At 41.8% G+C, this 15234-nt stretch overlaps 1 long non-coding RNA gene across 2 annotated transcripts in view; it reads right to left on the bottom strand.

The window, feature by feature from the left end:
• Nucleotides 1-3384: 3384 nt before the first annotated feature.
• LOC117671692 (uncharacterized) overlaps nt 3385-15234 on the bottom strand; it is a 30098-nt gene continuing 18248 nt past the window's right edge. For both annotated transcript variants that reach the window (XR_015731528.1, XR_015731529.1), the window contains one exon: nt 3385-3635. This is a non-coding gene — a long non-coding RNA (uncharacterized LOC117671692). The remainder of the gene's footprint in view (nt 3636-15234) is intronic.

The raw sequence follows: 15234 nt of genomic DNA, 5'->3' as shown, positions 1-15234 counted from the left end.
GGGCAAAGATTCACCCCCAATAGTCAGCGATGGGATCAGCTGACTATACCGGGACGCCGGAAGCCACAGCCACTCAGTCTTGGAAGGGTTGAGCTTGAGCCTATTTCTCCCCATCCAGACCCGCCTCCAGGCAGCGGGACATCACATCAAGGGCATTATTGGGGTGGTTTGGGGTGGAGATGTACAGCTGGGTGTCATCAGCGTACTGATGGACTCTCACCCCAAAACCACGAATGATCTCACCCAGCAGCTTCACATAAATGTTGAACAGAAGAGGCGAGAGGACCGACCCTTGCGGCACCTCCCAAGTGAGGTGCCTCGAGGTCAACCTCTGCCCCCCTGCCAACACAAACTGCGAGCAGTCGGAGAGGTAGGAGGAGAACCACCGTAACACGGTGCCTCCAATTCCTAACCACCTCAACCACTGCAGCATGATACCATGGTCGATGGTATCAAAAGCCGCTGAGAGATCTAATAGGACCAGGACAGAGGAGCAACCCCCGTCCCGAGTCCTCCAGAGATCATCAACCAACGCGACCAATGCCGTTTCTGTGCTGTACCCCCGCCTGAAGCCTGACTGGTACGGGTCCAGATAGACAGCTTCCTCCAGGTACCGGGGTCTCATTTGATAACATATGTGATATATTACCGTATTTTTCACACTATAGGGCGCACTTGCCCCCCCAAAAGTGGGTGGAAATGTCTGTGTCTTATAGAGCAAATATTGTGGCGGAGGGAAGGGGGTTTGGTGCGGCAGCCTGTCACTGCTGCCGCCGGGGAACGCTGGAACCTACGCTGCCGAGCAGCTGACTGGCGGTTGGATCAGCCTCCTGGGATACCACTAATCAGCTGTTCTAAGCGGTGGGCATTGCCAATTGCTGGCAGCAGCGATGGCAATCGGCGATGATTGGCAGCAGCAAGTGGCAGCGATTGTTGCCACCTAGAACAGCTAATTGGTGGTATTCCGGGAGGCCGATCCAACCGCCAATCAGCTGCTCGGCATCGAAGGCTCCAGTGTTCCCTGGTGGCGGCAGCAGCTCCACTCAGTTGACCGGACTGCAATGGAGCGGAGCCCTGATGAGCCATGTGCTGGGACTTAGACTTATATATTGCTTCATAGTGCTTGCACAGCCCTCTCTAAGCAGTTTACAGAGTCAGCATATTGCCCCCAACAATCTGGGTCCTCATTTTACCCACTTCGAAAGGATGGAAGGCTGAGTCAATTGAGCCTGGTGAGAGTCGAACTGCTGAACTGCAGCTAGCAGTCAGCTGAAGTAGCCTGCAGTACTGTACTCAACCACTGTGCCACCTCGGCTCACCTCGGATGGATTCTGGGAGGCAGATTTTTTTTTCTTGTTTTCCTCCTCTAAAGCTAATGTGTGTCTTATGGTCCGGTGCATCTTACAGTGCAAAAAATATGGTAATTACTTCTGCCGTGCCATGTCTTTTCCCTTTTTCTTCTTAAGTTTCAGTCCTACTGGTCAGTTTGAGAAGCACTTTGAAATGGGTTGAATGTTCTCATTTCCAGGTGATTTTTAGGCATCAGACAGATGTGCTAAAAACTACAGCAGTATATCTTGACAAAAAAAGCCTCATTTCATTAATTAGCAGTCAATTATGGTTCATACATCCCTATATCTGCTTTAAAATACCTTTTGCAATTATTTGATTACAGCATTTATGAAGTAATGCCTTAGCCTAAACAAATTTGCTGTCTCCACACATCACTGGATAGTCCTGCTCTCTGGCAGTGCTACATTTCATCTGTTCTGGAGAAATCCCCCCAAAATCTTTCTGGCTTCATCTTCGTAGATGGAAAGAGGTTATTTTCTTTTCAGACACTAGGAATATCTTGGAGGTTATTACATGCATGACCTTTTGCAATTCTCCAGAAGTTGAGTGAATGGTTTCTCTGTATTTGTCCAAGAGGAGACAACCAACTGTCACTCAAGGGTGGCAATGTCTCTTAGTGGCAGGAGAGCTGCTATTGTAAAATTTCAGTTCAGGAAAGTTTTCCTATTGATACCTTCCCACAAGATTTAACCAAAGTGTGGGAAGCCAAGGAGTGTGTGATGAAAGTGCAGTGAAAGACAGATTATTCATATGTATTTCTTGGCTAACTCATACTGAGTGCAAAACCTCATATTCCACCCACTAAAATCTTCATGTAAGTGCTCTTCTACTTCAAATAAAGTTTGAAAGCAAATTTCATTTATCTTTCTTATCCAACTGAATGAAAACTGATATGAAAATATGCACAGAATGTTGCTGTGATTAATATTTGTACTATTTTAATTTCCATTTTCAGGAAATGAATATGAAGCAACTGTTGCATGTTATCCATTCTCTACATCCATCCCTTCTATGATATGCATTCTCTAGACCAGTGTTGGTGAACCTTTTCTGGACCAAGTGCCCAAAGTGCACGCACCCAAACCCCAAAACGCAATGCACGTGTGGCTCCATGCATAGGCGCATGGGCCCTGCACATGCCCCGCCCCCATGCATATGCCTGCACCGCCCGCATGCATCCCACCCCCGTGCATGCACACGCACCCCGCACATGCGTGGCAGAGATCTGACAAGCAGCTGACCGCCGGGAGGTACGCGCACATACACGGCAGAGCTGAACTGGGGTGATGGCTCACATGCCCACAGAGAGGGCGCTGCGTGGCACCTGTGGCATGCGTGTCATAGGTTCGCCATCATGGCTCTAGGCTCATTCACTTGGATCAGCAAACATGATTTAGATTGCAAAAATTTCCCTGTTTTTACTATACCCTTCATGGATTTTAATGCTGAGGATTATCAAATTTGAGTAGGGTACTAATATGTTACATTGGGTAAACGGAAACAGAAATTGGAAACAAGATGATAGAGTTGCTACATCTTATTAAGTTAAGTGCTACGTTTTTAAAAAAAGCAAAACTATTATTTGGGACTAGGAACAATGAGCATATATATATTCAAGCCACTAGAGGGCAATGCCACACTATTAGAAACATTATAGTTGGCAAACACAGTAATTGGCACTTGGTAACTGGAAAGACCGAAATTTCTTCAAGTGTTCTGTTAAAACTGTAGACTGATAATGCATAAAGCCTTTAGTAAGTACTTCCTTGGGCTATCTTAGCCACCACAAGAAATATACCAGAAGAGACATACTTGCATCATTTCAGTTTAACCCAGAGCCCTTAGATGTGTCCCAGAAACCAGAGGTGTAGTCATGCTTGTAGTCATATAACGTGCAATCATACAATTTCCTGAGATTTCAAGTAGAAGAAGAAGCCATGCAGGTGGAGGAGTGATACTATATCAAAGGGTTACCCAATCTCTTCACAACTTAGGCATGTTTACAGTAACATGAACAAGGAAAAACACTCAAACATTATAACACCTTTTATCGAGCATGATCTAAAAATATTTCTTGATAATGAGAAAATAAAGGAAAAATTCTTCAGTTACTGCATGTTGCTCTTGAATGTCAAATGATCCATCACATTGTTGAATCACATCTGCTTCCCTTGCATTGGAATAGGTCACAGGGCAGAAAATTGTGGAATGAATAACTTTTTCCAACTTGCATGTTTTTTTCTGATTGGGGACTCTTACAATCCCTCCCAGTTGTGATACACCTTGCAAGACAAAGACAAGAAAATAGGTAGCAATGGAATAATTACAAATACAGTTAATATGTAAAGATACATCCGCATCTATATACCACATTTAAATGTTCATAAATGTTTACTTAATTTATGAAGATTTGTGTACATAATAAATACACACACACTTTTCCAAAATTACAAACTTCCATTTGTCTTGGCAACCTTTAAGATGTATGGACTTCTGGCTAGAATTCTGGCTGGAGACTTCTAGGAGTTAAAGTTCACACATCTTAAAAGATGTCAAGGTTGAGAATTATTGGTCTATTTATCTTAAGGGTAAGGCATATAACAAAAATCTAGATGTCCGTGAATGAGAATTCTCTCTTTGCTTCTGCCCAATGTTTTTTTAGATTTTTTTTTCAGGTCAGAACTGGCAACCCTAGGTTGATCTAAACTCTTAAACTGAGCCTTGTGCAAAATTCAGTTGCTGCTTTGGAATATTCTTTCTTGAACAGAAGCTCTATCCCTTAGTAGCCCATTATTCATAATGAGTCCTGTATCTTAGGTTGGTGCTCTTGCACCTGACAATACCCTGTGTGTGCATTAGCGCACAAGTGTTGCCTTTTTAAAAAGTACAGTTGGTGTTGCCCTGGGCAGTAAACAAATTATAAGCAAAATCAGATAAAATAAATTGTATCAAAAATGTGCCTATTTTCCTGCACATATTTCTCAGGTAATTAATTATCAAAGAGGATGTTACACAGAAGTAGAAGCCCTGTTCTCATCACTCCAGAATGGCAGAACACAGAGTAATGGATTCAAATGACAGGCTGGCAGATGTCAACTGAATGTTAGGAGGACACCTCTTCAAGAGTATATTCAACAGGGGATCCAATTACCCAGAGAGGTGATGGGCTATCCTAGCTTGGATGTGGGAAGACAGGCATTTGTCTAGGATGCTTTAAGTTGGATTTGTGTTACCCGCAATGTGCATTGAGCAGGAGCCATACTCCATAGGCTAAAGAACTCTTTCCATCCCTGTGAGTATATAGTATAGTATAGGAAACAGGCCAACTACCAACATTGCCAATCTATTCAGGAGTATAAGTCAACCTAGTTCAAATTCATTTGCCTGGAATGAACTTCTTTCCCCCTCTGTGCAACTTGAAAATGTACGTGCTTCTCTACACAAATATACTCCTTTTGATCAAGCTAGGAACACAGGAAGCTGCCTTATCTATGGATTGTTTGGTGAGTGCAGGAAAGCTCACATCACACATAGTGATGTTTACAAGGGGGCAATTCTGCTAAAAAATGTTCATAACAGCATTCCTTCCAAGTCAAGTCCATTGTTCACCCAGTTCAGAAGAATCTACACCACAGATGAGCTGAATGTCGATCATCTCCCAACCCATTTCAGTTTTACTCCTTCCTCACAAAATCAATCAAAATACTCTTTTGTCACTTAACTAGTACAGGTAGTCCTTGATTTATGACTAGCCATTTATGACAGATGCTAAAAAAAGCTATTTATGACCTGTCTTTAGTGGTGACCGTCATGTCCCCAGGTCATGGGATTATAGTTTTGGGCATGTGGTAACTGGCTTGCATTCATGACTAGTTGCAGTATTCCATGGTCATGAGACCCACATTTGGTGTCATTTTTTGCCATTTTCCAACCGAAAGCAAAAAAAAAAGCAAGTATACAATGGATTTGCTTAACAACCACATGATTCACTTTACAATTTCAGTGACTCTCTTTACAGCCATCATAAAATCAAATCCGTAAAATCAAATCCAGTCGCACGGTGCCTCAGTTTACAACCGCAATGACTTACGATCAAAATTTTAGGTTTCATTGAGGTAGAAAGTCGAGGTTTACCTGTAGAGAATCAAAGATTTTTAAGTCCAGGAATTATCTATTGCTGAAACAGTCACTGGACTCAAAATAGGTTATTATCTGAGAACTCTTCCTTGGACTCAGAGGTAGTTCTTGTTTTAACCACAGTAATTTGAACCGGAATTTCCATCATTAATCAATGTGGTTGTAAACCTCAACAACATGTGACCACATCACTTGGTGGCACTTTCAGTTGCTATTGTTAAGCGAATCCCATGGTAAGAGAGAGAAAGAGGGAGGAAGAGAGAGAGAGAGAGAGAGAGAGAGAGAGAGAGACTATAGTACCCCCAACTGAATTCTCTGCTGGTCGGCTTTCCTGCTCAGTTTCACTGCTGAGCTGCTGAAAGTCATGCAAAACGGGAGGGAATGAGAATCTGGAGCGAGATGTAGAGTCTGATGCAAGGGGGGATGACTCGCAGTTTTTGTATTTTCCTTTTTAAATGCTGCAATATGTACCAAACGTGCAAAACAGATGTAACCCTGTGTAAGGTTTTTAGGCTTGGTGAAGGTTGATAATTTGAATTCCTGCTTCAGCACTGAGTCACACGGTAGAGAGGGGCCTTCCTCAGAAGCTGGGTGTGGGTGGGTGTGCATGCTTTGGAATGTACAAACACATACATACATAGACTTCAAAAAATAGTCCATCCTAACATGTTATGAAATCTAATCTTGAGATGGTAATATTTATTGTTTCCTCAAACTGAAAACAATACCCAACTTAGATTTTGAAAGAAGAAAACTCGTGAAGGCAGAGTTGTGCTTTCCAATTTACAGATAACCAAGGAGTGGAAAAAAATTTAATACAGTGCCGTTGTATAACGTTCTGCAGAAAATGATAACAATCCTCCAGAACAAGCTGCTTTTGATCCTATATACACATTTACTCAGAAGTAAATCTTATCTTTGTGAGATTTATTCATAAATAAAGATACCTAACTTTTCAAGTATACTGTTAATTTGGTAAAAAAAATTATCTTTGTTATTTTATTGCTGATAGGAATTTTTAAAAGTATAATTCTAACTTATGAGTAAAGCTGATTACTAGTTGGAATTCCTTGAGAATTTGCCATGCAAGAGTTAATAGAATAGGAGACTGACACTCCCCACTCCACCTAGCTAAAGTTGTAAAGGGTGATGCAAGAGCTGATGTAAGAGGTGTGCGTGCATGTATACACATGTATATGTGTGTGTAACAGCCTAACAACTTTTTGGAAATGAGAGAAAACGGCCAGCTGATTCCTGATCTACTTTATAGCCCCCTTCATAATAGCATGGATAAGAAATTTTAGATAGTGGGTGCTGAACATCTGGTTTTCAGTCTTAATTCACCTCATCAGCTCTGCCCATCCAGTCTGTGGTCTTAGTAGGTGAAGCTCTCCCTCTCTCCTTCACTATCATTGGCCATTTCCAATGAAGGTATCTGGAGCTCAGAAAAGGTCCTGGAGAAAGCTCCTGCTCTAGTTTTAGTCTTGTCCACATGCTTGATTTAGATAGAGACACTGAATAAGTGATCTCTTCACAGAGGATCACTTGGCGTTTTCCACACCTCAGCATTTCTTCGCAGCTGGCATCATTGCAAATTCTGGTGGGATATCCAGCAGCAACATAGGGTGGGGCTTGAGTCAGCATGCAGGAACAGAAGAGCTTTATGTTCGGAGGGTTGGTTCTTTGGCAATAGCTGCTGGCTTTTTCTCTGAGATAATATGTCTCTTAGGTTTTTCTTTCCCTCTAGGTCTATTTGCTGTAGTCCTCGACTCACGACCACAATTGAGCTTAAAATATCGGTTGCTAAGCGAGATATTTGTTAAGTGAGTTTTGCCCCAATTTATGATCTTTCTTGCCACAATTGCTAAGTTAGTAACACTGTTGTTACTATGAATCTGGCCTCCTCATTGACTTTGCTTGTCAGAAGGTCGCAAAAGGTGATCGCATGACCGTGGACACTGCAATAGTCATAAATATGAACCAGTTACCAAGCATCTGAATTTTGATCACATGATCATGGAGATGCCATGATTACAATGGTTGTAAGCATGAAAAATGATCAAAAGTCACTTTTTTCAGTGCCATTGTAACTTCAAGTGGTTACCAAATGAACTGTTGTAAGTTGACGATTACCTGTATTTTTCCAGTATAATTGGTAATCTGAGGAATCTGCAATGCAAAATATATTCCAATCTGCTTTACAAAATGCATGTTACAATAATGCATATGGAAGCTGCAAGCTGGAATCAGCTTTTCAATGATATAAGTAAATGGGACCTCTTTTAAGAGAATCAGATGTTTTCTTTTTCTGCTCATCTTCACAGGAATTGATATTAAAATATGGTACTCAGTCTTAATTATACTTATTAAGGAATTGTTGCAAATGACTCTGAACAAGAATCACTTGTTATATTATTCTATGCATTGGAAAAATACATTGGATTCTGGGCATCTTTCTACCCAAAGTAAATACTTTAGACTCCCATTCATAGTCAATGTAAGAGATCTGTATTTATCTCTGTTGACTGAATGCAACAATTCTGTGCATTTAACTTTGCCAGCTTGGTGTTCTTGGGTGTATTGGACTTCCCACAATAGGCTTAGTTGGAAGATCAGCCACAGCAACCAACTGAAGGACAATGATCTAAAAAAACCTGTTTCAGACGAGAAAGAGACGGGGGGGGGGGAAGGGAGGGAGGGAGGATTGCACACTTCATTTAATTTTTAATTCAGAGCCAAATCTTTGTCCTGGGTTGTGCTCTCTATTGCTGCAGACAGTTCACTAAGTAAAGAGAAAAATGAAGGTAAAGTCACAATTAATAACTTGGAGCTAATCAATTTGGAATGCAAAAAATCTAGACCACTACTAGATTCAACCATTTTCCTGCTGACACTGAATGGCCATCAACATTTTTGCAACCAGAGCAGGTACCCTAGAAAAGCCTATTTTTGATGGCACGAATAGCTTCTGGGTTGTCAGTTTCTAAAATAAAGGAAGGCAGGGCTTGGTTTGAACCAGAAGTGTTTGAAACAACAATGAAGTCTCCCTTTTCTCCTTTTTAGTGCATAATTTCTAAAAAGCCATGTTGACAGTTTTGACATGCAGTGTGGTAAAAGATGACATTCATCTGTGCCTTAAATAGTTGTCACATGGATCTTCCTTCCTTATTTTAAACACATTCATGAGCATTAATAGAGTTTGCAATAATTCCTTCATTCATAGTGGCTTTTTCCTAACATATTTATAGATTTACCACAGTGCTGATTTTTTTCCCACTTCTCCAATGAGTTCATTATAATGTCTATTATTTTATTTATTATTTTATTTATTTATTTAATTAATTTAATTTGTATACCGCCCTTCTCCAACAGGACTCAGGGCGGTGAACAGCCACGGTAAAACACAACATATAAAATTTAAAAGCAGTTTAAAAGACATTAAATAATTTTGGCCATCAATTTAAAACAACCCAGTTAAAACCAATTACAAATTAAAACCGCAAGGATGGGATCAAGCCAGCCCGGCTAGATGAAATAGATGTGTTTTCAGGGCCCGATGAAAAGTCCGGAGGTCTGGTATCATGCGTATCTCTGGGGGTAGGTCGTTCCAGAGGGCAGGTACCGCCACAGAGAAGGTTCTCCCCCTGGGGGTCGCCAGCCGACATTGTCTGGCCGACGGCACTCTGAGGAGGCCCTCTCTGTGCAAGCGAACTGGCCGGTGGGAGGCTATTGGCGGCAGAAGGCGGTCTCGTAGATACCCCGGCCCAAAGCCATGGAGCGCTTTAAAGGTGGTCACCAATACCTTGAAGCGCACCCGGAAGACCACAGGAAGCCAGTGCAGCTTGTGCAGGAGAGGTGTCACATGGGAGCGTCCTGTCGCTCCCATAATCCCCCGCACGGCCGCATTCTGGACCAATTGGAGCCTCCGGATGCACCCCAAGGAGAGCCTCGTGTAGAGAGCATTGCAGTAGTCCAGGCGGGAAGTGACAAGTGCCTGAGTGACCGTGCGTAGGGAGTCCCGATCTAGAAAGGGACGCAACTGGTGTATCAGGCAGACCTGATAAAAAGCCCCCCTGGCCACGGCCGTCATATGCTCTTCTAAAGACAGCCATGTATCCAGGAGGACGTCCAAGTTGCGAGCCCTTTCTGTGGGGCCCAATGATTCGCCCCCAATAACCAGCGATGGTACCAGCTGGCTATATCGGGACGCTGGAAGCCACAGCCACTCGGTCTTGGAAGGGTTGAGTCGGAGCCTGTTTCTCCCCATCCAGGCCCGCACGGCCTCCAGGCACCGGGACATCACTTCAAGGCCATCGTTGGGGTGGCCTGGGGAGGAGATGTACAGCTGAGTGTTATCAGCGTACTGATGGAACTCTACCTCAAAGCCACGGATGATCTCACCCAGCGGCTTTACATAAATATTATAATCTCCTGCTACATTACAAGATTTAATGAATGACCCATGGCAAGCATATCCTAAAGCATAGCCATGCAGACTATCAAACTAACAGCCATCAGCTCTTCTTGCCTACCCAAATAACATCTTGCAAGGAAAAGACACTTCTCTTCTGTGGCCCATGCTAAAATGTTGGGAGCAAGGATATTTTTCAACATGTTTTCCGATGCTAGTAGTCAGGGGTTTTCCAAAGAAACTAGGATTTTCACCCAATGCTGGTTTCGTGAACTCCAACAGAGCCCTTTGTTGATACACTTGTCTGAAGTGCCTTCGAAATGAATCCTATGTTTATCTACTTTGTGGCATCAGGCAGCAAGCCCCCGATTTCATTTCTCTCAATGCAATTTTCCTTCAGGGCATTGAGGAAGTGCTGTTGAGAGGACTACCGCTGGCCACCATTTTGACCAGATAGTCCTAAAAATGGATCTGCTCCTGAAGATCCACAGCTATTAATCAGAAGATCAGTAACGGAAGACTTGAAGCAGGGAGAGAGAGGAGGGAAGAGCAGCTTCTTTACCTATTATCAGTAAATTGTTCTACTTTAAATGGAAAGTGTCTAGAACAGTGTTTCTCAACCTTGGCAACTTTAAGATGTGTGGCTTTCAACTCCCAGAATGAGAGTTGGCTGGAGTAATTCTGGGAGTTGGCTGGAACATTCTACACATCTTAAAGTTGCCAAGGTTGTGAAACACTGGTCTAGAATATGTCCATGTCCCATAATGCTTTGCAGTCCACAGAGATTTCTACCCAGACATTCTGGATCCTCTCAGCAAATTTACCAGGCAGAGGCCATTTCTAAACCATGTTGACCTGCTAAAAATTCCTAAATGTTTGAATTCTGTTTTGCTGGGTATTTCTGGGCTGGGATTCATGTAAAAGTAAAACCAGCCTAGCATTCCTTCTTAAGAGAACAGGTCCTTGGTGTAGAAACATTGTTCTGAACTACAGAACTAAAGTCATACTGAGGAGGCAAAAAGGAAGATCTGCAGCTGAAACTTGCCACAAATGAAATACTGTATTGGAGGGAGCCAGGGCTATGTACAGGCATGCCTCCTTGGGGCTGAGTATTGCGTATATAGAAAAGACAAAAAGACAGTAATATGTCAAGCAAGTTCTGTGAGGTCATTTTTACCTTTGGGGCTTTGAAATTTATTTCAGAGTGACTTCTGCCCTCCAGCCATTTTTTTTTAATGAAGCAAAAGACAAGGAAGAGGAACAAGAGGCAAGTGTGAGTAAGCAGAGGCTAAAGGAAGGACAAAGATTGCAGAAGGAAAGGTTGACATCTACCCTTTTATGACACATCTTGCAAGTTCCTTAGTTTTATGCAAGTCTCACAGTACAATCTAAAGGGACAAGGAAAGGCCATAGGTAGACATACATCATCTTAATATACAAAGCTGTCTTACATTGATCCTGAGATATGTGACAGAGATACGTGACAGTACTGAGCCAATCTAGTTTTGAATAACACAATACAGGTAGTCCTGAACTTATGACCACAATTGGTCATAACAAAATTTCTGTTGTTAAGTGAGACATTTGTTAAGTGAATTTTGCCCTGTTTTATGACTTTTTTTGCCAGAGTTGTTAAGTGAATCACTGCACTTGATAAGTTAGTAACCTGCTTGTTAAATGAATCTGGCTTCCCAATGACTTTGCTTGTCAGAAGGTTGCAAAAGGTGATCACATGACCTTGGTACACAGCAATGGTCATAAGTAGAAACAAGTTGCCAAGCATTTGAATTTTGATCACATGATTATGGGGATGCCTCAAAGGTCCTAAGTCTGAAAAATGGTCATAAGTCACTTTTTCAATGCTGTTGAACTGTTGTAAGTCACTTGTAGTTGCTGTGAATTTCTATGCTGTTTCCCCACACAAATTGTTGTCTCTGGAAATGTCATTCATTTGCTTGGTTATTGATCCTGATCCCCCTTGTAGTTAGTTTAAATTCTTGACTGCTACTCTATTTTTTTCTTATCCTGTTCTTTATTTTTAATTATCATAATTGTATGCTTTTAATATTCAAAACCATTTTGGGGGCTCTGTTGAAAACTTAAAAGATGAAGTAACATAATATGTATACTAAATCATCTGTTGAACCACAAGAAACTTAAAACCAAAGGACTATAGCCTCCTATTTTCTCCAGTGGTCAACCAGATGCTTATAATAACTCTCCTATATGGATAGAATGGCTTCTTGCTAGAGAAGAAGGCAAAACGTCTGTGACATTTGAAGATGCTGAGTTTTTCCAACAGATGCCAATGTAGGAAAAAAAATTAGATAAACATTGAGAAAGACTGAAAGCAAATACCTGTATGCCAGTTCAGTCCATATTCTGGTTAGTAATGGGCAACACTTCAAGGCTTCTTCAGCTGTCACTTCTTTACTCTCAAATTGATACATAGTCCTTGAAAACAGAAGGCGTTTCCCAATGAATGCCTTCTGTAAAGTAAGGGATAAAGGTAACCTACCCACTCAGGTTTCCCAGCAACAGGAATGCAGAGGCATGTTGCTTTTGATCCAGAAATAAAAGAGAAGAACACCTTCATGGCTATTAGGCATTGCTGGTCTTCTCAAATTTTGCATATTCCCTTTGAAATCTCTCTTGTGTCACTGCATCCCTGTGGCAATAAACACCTTGGATTATGAGGAGATGGGCATCCTTAATACTATCATTTCCCATCCAATGACCATGGTGCTGGGAGTTCCAAGAGTCATAATCAAATATATCTTAATGGCGCCAGGTGGGGTGGACATTGATCAAGCCAGGATACTTGTCCTACTGTTGTTTCTTTTAAGAATCCATTTTTTTTTTCAAATGGAGACTCTTTAAAAGATATGAAGTGTATAGGTACAGCCTAATGCCTCTTCAGTGTGCTCTCCTCCCCAGAATATAGGCAAGGGAAGCGCTACTGCTAGCGGACATCCTGGCTTAGGGAGATGGCTCAGAACAATCTTTCCAAAGTGTCTTCTCATAAATGGGTATTTTGTGCTTAACCCAACCAACAATGGCATCTATTCTACCCACTCCAGATGTGCTACTACCCCAAAAAGACTGCTGATCCCTGGTTTCAGTCATGTTTACGACAAACGATAATGACAAAATCACAACCACACACACACGTATTAACATTAAGCAAATGATGTGTCATTATACAATACACTTGATGTGAACCTCCCACATTCTAGGCAGAATAGACTCTAATTGTCAGGGTGTCCGGAACAAAGTTTTTCATAGCATTTGGAGTCTGTAACTAGAAATGTTGGGGGCTGAAGCCATACTGTCAGTAGATTATAGTAAAAGACAAGTTCCCCAGGGATTATTAAACATTAACTTTCTAAGAAGAAGCATGTTAATGTAATTAGCTGGAAGAAAAGTGGAGTTCCACAAGCTGGCGGCACTTGTGGAACTCTCTGAAAACAATCAGTTAAGGACAGAACTGTAGCTTAGCCACTGAGCCATAAAGGGACTTCCCCCGTCAATGGCCTAACTCAGGAGATTCTAAGAAAAGGTGTCTTCCTTGACTATCACCTGACAGGACCTTGTCCAAGAAAGAAACTTTGTGTTGCATCACTCTGCTACTAATCCTGTTTCTCTTTCCTCTGTGCAGCTCAGCAGCCACAAACTCTGTTGAAAAGTGAACCTCTCTTTCTCCAGAAATTGAAGATTTTGTAATCAAAACAGGTTCCTCTCTCCAGTAGAAACAGTATGATCTCAGAGTGCACTTCAGTCACTCTGTCACATGTACAGCTAAGGCAACTTTATAGCCGTAAAGCTTTACAAGAAATTGTAAGCAAAAATGAGTCTGATGAGCACGGAGAGTGATGAACAAGCTCTGTGTCATTGCTTAGGCAATTACAAGCTCCTATTACCAGAACTAAAAACTCTGTTTTCAAACTCTATGCAACAATGAGAGTGTCTCCCACTTATTAATGCCTGCATTCATGTTACAAATAGCAAATGTAAAATTACAAGGCGCTGCATTTTATCAAGGCTAAACTACGTTTTCTCAGAAGTCAGAACCACAGTGATTATCTTCAAGCTTTCTCACATTGCTAAAGACAAAAACTCTCTTAATTTAATGAAGAGTTTCACTGCCAGACCAGAGAAACAGAACCAAAAAGTGGCTGCAACAATAAAGATCCCCAGATTGAAGTAGGAAGGGATTTATCCTTTCCCTCCTGTTTTCCAGTAAAAGCTGTCCAAGTTGCTATTGCTCAGTATCAGGGAATAAGTTTTGCAGTATGGGGTATTTGTGTGGTATTTGAGTCCATTTTTGACTCCTGGTAAATGTCTTGACTAACCCAAACAGTTTTCTTGGCAAGATTTTTTGAAAGTGGTTTGCCTTTGCCTCCTTTCTAGGGCTGAGAGAGAGTGACTGGCTAAAGGTTACCCAGCTGGCCTGGTGCCTTCAAAGAAGTGGAATGACTTTGCAAAAATAAAAGCAGAGAAGATAATCCCTCTTTTCCTTAAAGAAAGGCAATCATGTTGGTAGTGAATCTGGGAACGTTGTTACAGGAACAACATTCTGGCTCAGGGATGGGATTCAACTGGTTCGGATCGGTTTGGGCAGCGGCTGGGCCTGCCCACCTGCCCCGGCGCTATCCCATCTTATACAATCACCATCTTTTTGACACAGCGTGCATGTGTGCAAGGCATGCGCACGAGCGAGGCTATCCCATCCTATGCAATTGCCATGTTTTTGACGCACGCACATGTGCACACTCGTGCGCTCACATTTTCGATTCTGGGCGAACTGGTTGTTAAATTATGTGAAGCCCACCTCTGTTCTGGCTCCACTGTCTACTGGACTGCATGTCGTTCAGACCTTTTACTCTACCCTGCCTAGCAAAGATTCTCTCATATGTAGTATGGCCTGTGACCAGTCTATGCCAAAGCTTTATAAATTCTAGAATCCTCTAGTGTGTAGCCAAGACTGAAAGCAACTTGATCCAATGAGATCTCAGTGTTCTTTGCTTTTAGAAGATGTTCTGAGAATCCTCCCTTTCCAGGATTCACAGGATCAACTATTGTTTTGTATGGCAAACAAATCACAACTTATACACAAGTTGTGATTTCTCTGACAACTATCCTATGAAACCTGGAAAGGGAAGATTCTCAAGACATCTTCTAAAAGCATATAAACATCACACATCATTGGATCATCCCATTTCATTTCTGCTTTAACAGGATTTGCATCTATTTGATTACTTCTACCTATGCTATAAATTGAATGCCTTCAGACTGAATTAGTCATAAACAATAAACTTATTTTGGACTATAAA

Source organism: Pantherophis guttatus, chromosome 1, assembly GCF_059756535.1.
Source record: "Pantherophis guttatus breed Tessera chromosome 1, ASM5975653v1, whole genome shotgun sequence".
In the NCBI taxonomy this organism is placed as follows: Eukaryota; Metazoa; Chordata; class Lepidosauria; order Squamata; family Colubridae; genus Pantherophis; species Pantherophis guttatus.
Note: the sequence above shows the minus strand (reverse complement) of the source record. Positions and strands in the feature narration are given on the sequence as shown.